At 40.6% G+C, this 5422-nt stretch overlaps 1 long non-coding RNA gene across 1 annotated transcript; it reads right to left on the bottom strand.

Annotated features, from left to right (window-relative positions):
* Positions 1-1259: 1259 nt before the first annotated feature.
* On the bottom strand, positions 1260-5080 carry LOC127933085 (uncharacterized). The gene is made up of 3 exons (XR_008147312.1): positions 4876-5080; positions 4455-4737; positions 1260-2156 (listed from the first exon to the last, which is right to left on the bottom strand). It is a non-coding gene; the product is annotated as an uncharacterized LOC127933085 (long non-coding RNA).
* Between the last annotated feature and the right edge of the window lie 342 nt (positions 5081-5422).

Below are 5422 nucleotides of genomic sequence, written 5' to 3'. Positions count from 1 at the left end.
ATATCTGTGGTCATTTTGTATGAAGAACTACCATGCTAGGTTTGTGCAGACAGGCAGACAGACAGACAGACTTCTTGTCTTGGCCTGCCTGGGCTGATATAGCACTTGGAGGACAGCTTAAGCCTGATGTCATTCCCAGGGACAGCTCAAACTCCTCCACTACAATACTGCTGATGGGGAACTATTGAGGAAACATCTTGAGCACATTCAAGCCAGACACAACCCGTGATTCTGGTTAATATTTTACAGTTTGGCTTTGCATTTCAATTTCAACCTGGTGAAACTTGTTTCCAATATGCTGAGCTTTCACCAATAAGGAAATATAGTTACTTCCTGTGCAGAAAATAACAAGCTTTCAGCCACTTAAAATGCATCATGTTTTGGAAATATATTGATATATTATTGATAATATTGATTTTGTATTTTACAAGATACTGTATCAATTATTAATTTGTAGACAAACTGGATATTGAATTTGGTTGTCTTCTGCTTGGATAGTTCCATCTGTACCACTGACTTAGTCTGGCTTTAATTCCAGTTGGTCTACAAATTAATAATTGATATGTTGGATTCACGTCCTCTTCTCAAGCACAAATCTAAGTTAAAGAACAGGACTAAATCAAATCAAACTTGAAACAAAGTTTGATTTAGTCCTATTCTTTAATAAAAGTAATCATTGGTTGAGAAGGAGACGTGAATCAAACATATCAATTATTATACTTTTTCTCAATTGCTTAGACACAATTCCTGGAACAACTCACCATTTCCTCAAATCTTCACACACAATTTTAAAAACTCACACCCAGCAGTACAAATATCTAACTTCTGGGTCCCAAATTAAACTTTGCCCTCAGACAACAAACACAAGCTGTCAAAAACACAGATAACATGACTGTTTATTACAAGCTATAGGGATTCATTCAAAACACTGCTACCAAAATGTTTAGAATAGGTTTTCAGATAAATAATTTGGAACTTTGTAAAATCACAGCACTGACTATACAGAAAACCCTTTCAGGAACACCCTGGAGAGAGAAACTCAAAACAGTACTAATAAATGCCTCTTACATTAGTGGATAAGGGAATACTACTGTATATGCTGTTTTTGTCAAAAACCTGACCTTTGAAACATCACACTGACAAAACATGTAAGGAAGAGTCCATGCACAGTAAAATACCCAATTTCCAAAAGCTTTATTTCCAAATGCAGCAAATGTACAGGTTACTCAGCATCAGCATCAGCGTTCTCATTATCTCGTCTCAGGTCTGGTTCAGGCCATAATATCTCATCAACATCACACATTATGTTTGCTCTTGCCAGGCAGCGTGGGAAAAATGCCCTTATGTGCCTTAGAAAACCCTGGATAGACTCCACTGACACATCACCACGGGTGTCCACCATTGCCTCCAGGAGGATTTGCTGAGCAGAGGGGTTGCTGTCATACACTCTCCAACCCCATGCTGAGAAAAATTACTCAATCGGATTCAGAAATGGGAAATATGCTGGCAAAAAAAGAAAAAAAGAACGGTGGTGTGGTCATTGAACCAGACGCGAACCAGAGCAGCCCGATGGAAACTCATGTTATAACAAATGACAACATATTGGGCTTGCTCTGGTTGCCCTGGCTCCCCTTCCTGTTGAAGAATGTTATTGTGCAGCTGATTGAAGGAGTTGTGCCTTGTTGTATGGACCCAATTTGACATGGCGGTGGAGGAAGCCACGATTGCTGATGGCTGCACATAGGGTGACGTTGCCTCCCGTCTGGCCAGGAACTTGTATTATGGCACGGTGACCAATGAGGTTGCGTCCCCTTTTGCGCCTTTTTGTCAGGTTGAACCTGCCTTGTCGATGAAGATGTACTCCTGTGGGTCAGCCATGGCATCCAGCTAAAAGATTCTCTACAGAAGTCCAAAAACACACTATACTACAAATACAGTAGTGTACTACTGTACTTGAATGAAAGATTGGTCATTTGTTACAGTAACTGCAGTACACAGAGGTGTGGACTCGAGTCACATGACTTGTGCAGGGCATCAACTCTTCATTTAACAGCTTACAGTTTGAATCGGACAGCAGCAAATCAAATTGTGCCAGCTGAGAAAAAGTTGTGCGTGGCAGTGCAGAGGAACGTCGGCGGGTGAATTCAGATGGAGCCCTTGAAAAGATGATACCCAAAATTATTATTTTCAGATATAAAGACTACGCTGTATCAACAAAAAAATGTATTGTAACTTGCAAAACATGCAGGAAGAGAATTACAGATGGAGACGGAACAACTTCCAACTTTGGTCGACATTTGAAGCTGCACAAAGAACGGTAAGTCGTGGCTAATATATCCGACAGCGTCACGACTTCCACCGAAGTTGGTCCCTCTCCTTGTATGGGCGGTGTTCGGTGGTCGAAGTCGCCGACCTTCTGGCCATCGCTGATCTTCTTTTCCTTTGGTTTTATCTGGTCTTGTATCAATCACACCTGGTTTCAATCCCATTCATTACATGTTGTGTATTTAACCCTCTGTTCCACCCTCATTGTCCTTGTCGGTGATTGTTTGTTTATAAGCATTGTGCAAGTTATGTTCTGGTGTGCGACGGGTTTTATACCCACTTGTTTTATTTTGTATATTTTGGTTTTCGGAGTTTGAGTACTTATTAAACTTCTTTGGGATAGGGGGCAGTATATTCACGTCCGGATGAAAAGCGTGCCCAAAGTAAACTGCCTGCTACTCAGACCCAGAAGCTAGGATATGCATATTATTAGTAGATTTGGATAGAAAACACTGCAGTTTCTAAAACTGTTTGAATCATGTCTGTGAGTATAACACAACTTATTTGGCCGGCGAAACACCGAGGACAAAGGGTTCAGATGGGTGTTTTTTGAGGTCACTCTCTTTTCTTGGGTTAACATTGGGAATCCAGATTTCTAATCGACTTTCCTGCAGTTCCTATTGCTTCCAATGGACGCTTCCACAGTCTTTAGAAATTGGTTGAGGTTTTTCCTTTGAGAAATTAAGAAGTAACACTGTTCAGAATGAGGCTCGAGGGAAGTGTACTCTTTGTCAGAGGTGCGTGACCTGAAAGCACGCTCCACTTTGTTTTCCTCCGGTATTGAACACCAATCATCCCGTATTAAATTTTATCGATTAATTACGTTTAAAAAAAATACCTAAAGTGGATTACAACAGTCGTTTGAAATGTTTGGACAATGCTTACAGGTAACTTTTGAGATATTTTCTAGTCACGTTGCGCAAGTTGGAACCGGTGTTTTTCTGGATCAAACGCGCCAAATAAATGGACATTTTGGATATATATCGATGGAATGAATCAAACAAAAGGCCGTTTGTGATGTTTATGGGACATGTTGGAGTGCCAACAGAAGAAGCTCGTCAAAGGTAAGGCATGAATTATATATTTTTTTCCGCGTTGTGTCGCGCATGCAGGGTTGAAATATGCTTTTCTGTCTTTGTTTACTGGGGTGCTATCCTCAAATAGTAGCATTGTTTGCTTTCGCCGTGAAGAATTTTTGAAATCTGACACGTTGGCTGGATTCACAACAAGTGTAGCTTTAATTTGTTATATTGAATGTGTGATTTCAGCAAAGTTACATTTTTATAGTAGTTTATTTGAATTTGGCTCTCTGCATTTTCACTGGATGTTGGCCAGGTGGGATGCTACCGTCCCACATATCCCAGAGAGGTTTTTAAACTGCTCCGTTTATACCAAGTTCGATCTCCTAAGCCTGACTTCCCTGCCACCAGCACACACCCTTACAGATAACTATATAATTTATATCTTTGCTAGTATAGCATGTAGGCTAACATTGCACCCAAGATAGGCAGTCGGTAGCCTAAATCCTGCCTAATGTTACTGCTGTTCCTAAAACCATTGACATGCGTTAGCCCACTATAACCACACACAGAGTGTGTGTTAAGGTTAGGCGATTGTGTACAAGCCTACATTGCCCGATTGTGCCCCATAGCGATCCCCGATAGGCGATTGCTATGGGGGGGGGGTCTCTTTCTCATGGCTACCCATGTATTTCCATGAAAATATAAAGTTCATTTGGAAAGTAATAAATATGTATATTTTTTTAAATCATTAATGATTTTCCTAAGTGTAATATACTAACTATTACTCTTGTTAAAAATATGAAATGGTATTACATTTAGTGAAGAGCACGTTATGACTTGTTTAGGACTCGAAACTCAAAGTTTAGGACTTGAGACTTGACTTGAGACTTGTCGGTCTTGACTTGAGACTTGACTCGGACTTGCTTCTCTTGACTTGACTTTGGACTTGACTTGGGACTTGAGTGCTAAGACTTGAGACTACTTGTGACTTGTAAAACAATGACTTGGTCCCACCTCTGCAAATTACTATACAGTACTGTATTGATATACTGGAGAGATGGGCCATACTCTTCATACTGTAAATATTCTGTACAGTATAGCAATTACCTGCACAAAATGGAATCGTTGCTCCTTAACTCTGTTTGAATTCCTTTCAAAATGCATATGGTACAGCTGCTTTGTTCTTATGTGGTTCTTCTGAACGATCCGGTCAATGGTGGAAGTGCTGATGCTGTCAATTCCTTGGAAGACTACCTGGTCTTCAACGATTTGGGTTTCAATGTCCCTCAAACGGATGACATTACTGTCAATCACCATATTCACCAGGGCAGTCTCCTGCTCAGCTGTGAGAAGTCTCCGCCTACCTCCAATAGATGGCCGCCTCTCAGTTCTGCAAAAAATAAATTTGACCATTACTGACCTATGGCCACCCATTACTGTGGTAAAAACTACACTGAGAACAAAGTGGAGATTCAGCCTATATGCACTGCAACATTACATGTATCACAGTAACAACAAGGCAAATTACCCGTTAGCCCTTCTGAATGTACGGACAATGGATGCAACCGTGTAATGACTTAGGTTTGGTTGTGCTAGCTGTCCAGCTTCTCTCATAGTCCTCCCACGTATGAGCACATGATGAACTAGGGTCTGAGATTACTTGTCTTTGTTGTTGTCGTCATCTTTGTCCTCGTCCTCTTCCTCTATGTTGTCTTGCAACTTGGGCATTGTTAGGATCCATTGTTCCAAAGCACATGGGTATGCCTCTAGGCCCGCCTCTAGGCCCTATTTATTGATCCTGGAATTCTGATTGGTGTGTTAACAATTTTGAGGCTTAGTGTTTGCACCTGGAGAAAGGTGTGCTCTTTGAGTTTAGGTTGTGATGACTTGAGTTAATTATATTGAGAGCATGTGTTTGCTGAGTGAATATATAGTGCAATGAATGATTTATTTGGCCACTTTTGTGTTAGGTTTTGCAGAAAGAGTTTTGAATATTGAAACGTGTGGAAACAGGTGAATAGTGTTTACGGTTAAGGGAAATGTGTGTGGGTTTTTATGCTACAGGAACCAGTTTT

Source organism: Oncorhynchus keta, chromosome 11 (genome assembly GCF_023373465.1).
Source record: "Oncorhynchus keta strain PuntledgeMale-10-30-2019 chromosome 11, Oket_V2, whole genome shotgun sequence".
Classification (NCBI taxonomy): Eukaryota; Metazoa; Chordata; class Actinopteri; order Salmoniformes; family Salmonidae; genus Oncorhynchus; species Oncorhynchus keta.
The sequence above is the reverse complement of the archived record's forward strand: the minus strand, read 5'-3'. Positions and strand labels throughout refer to the sequence as shown.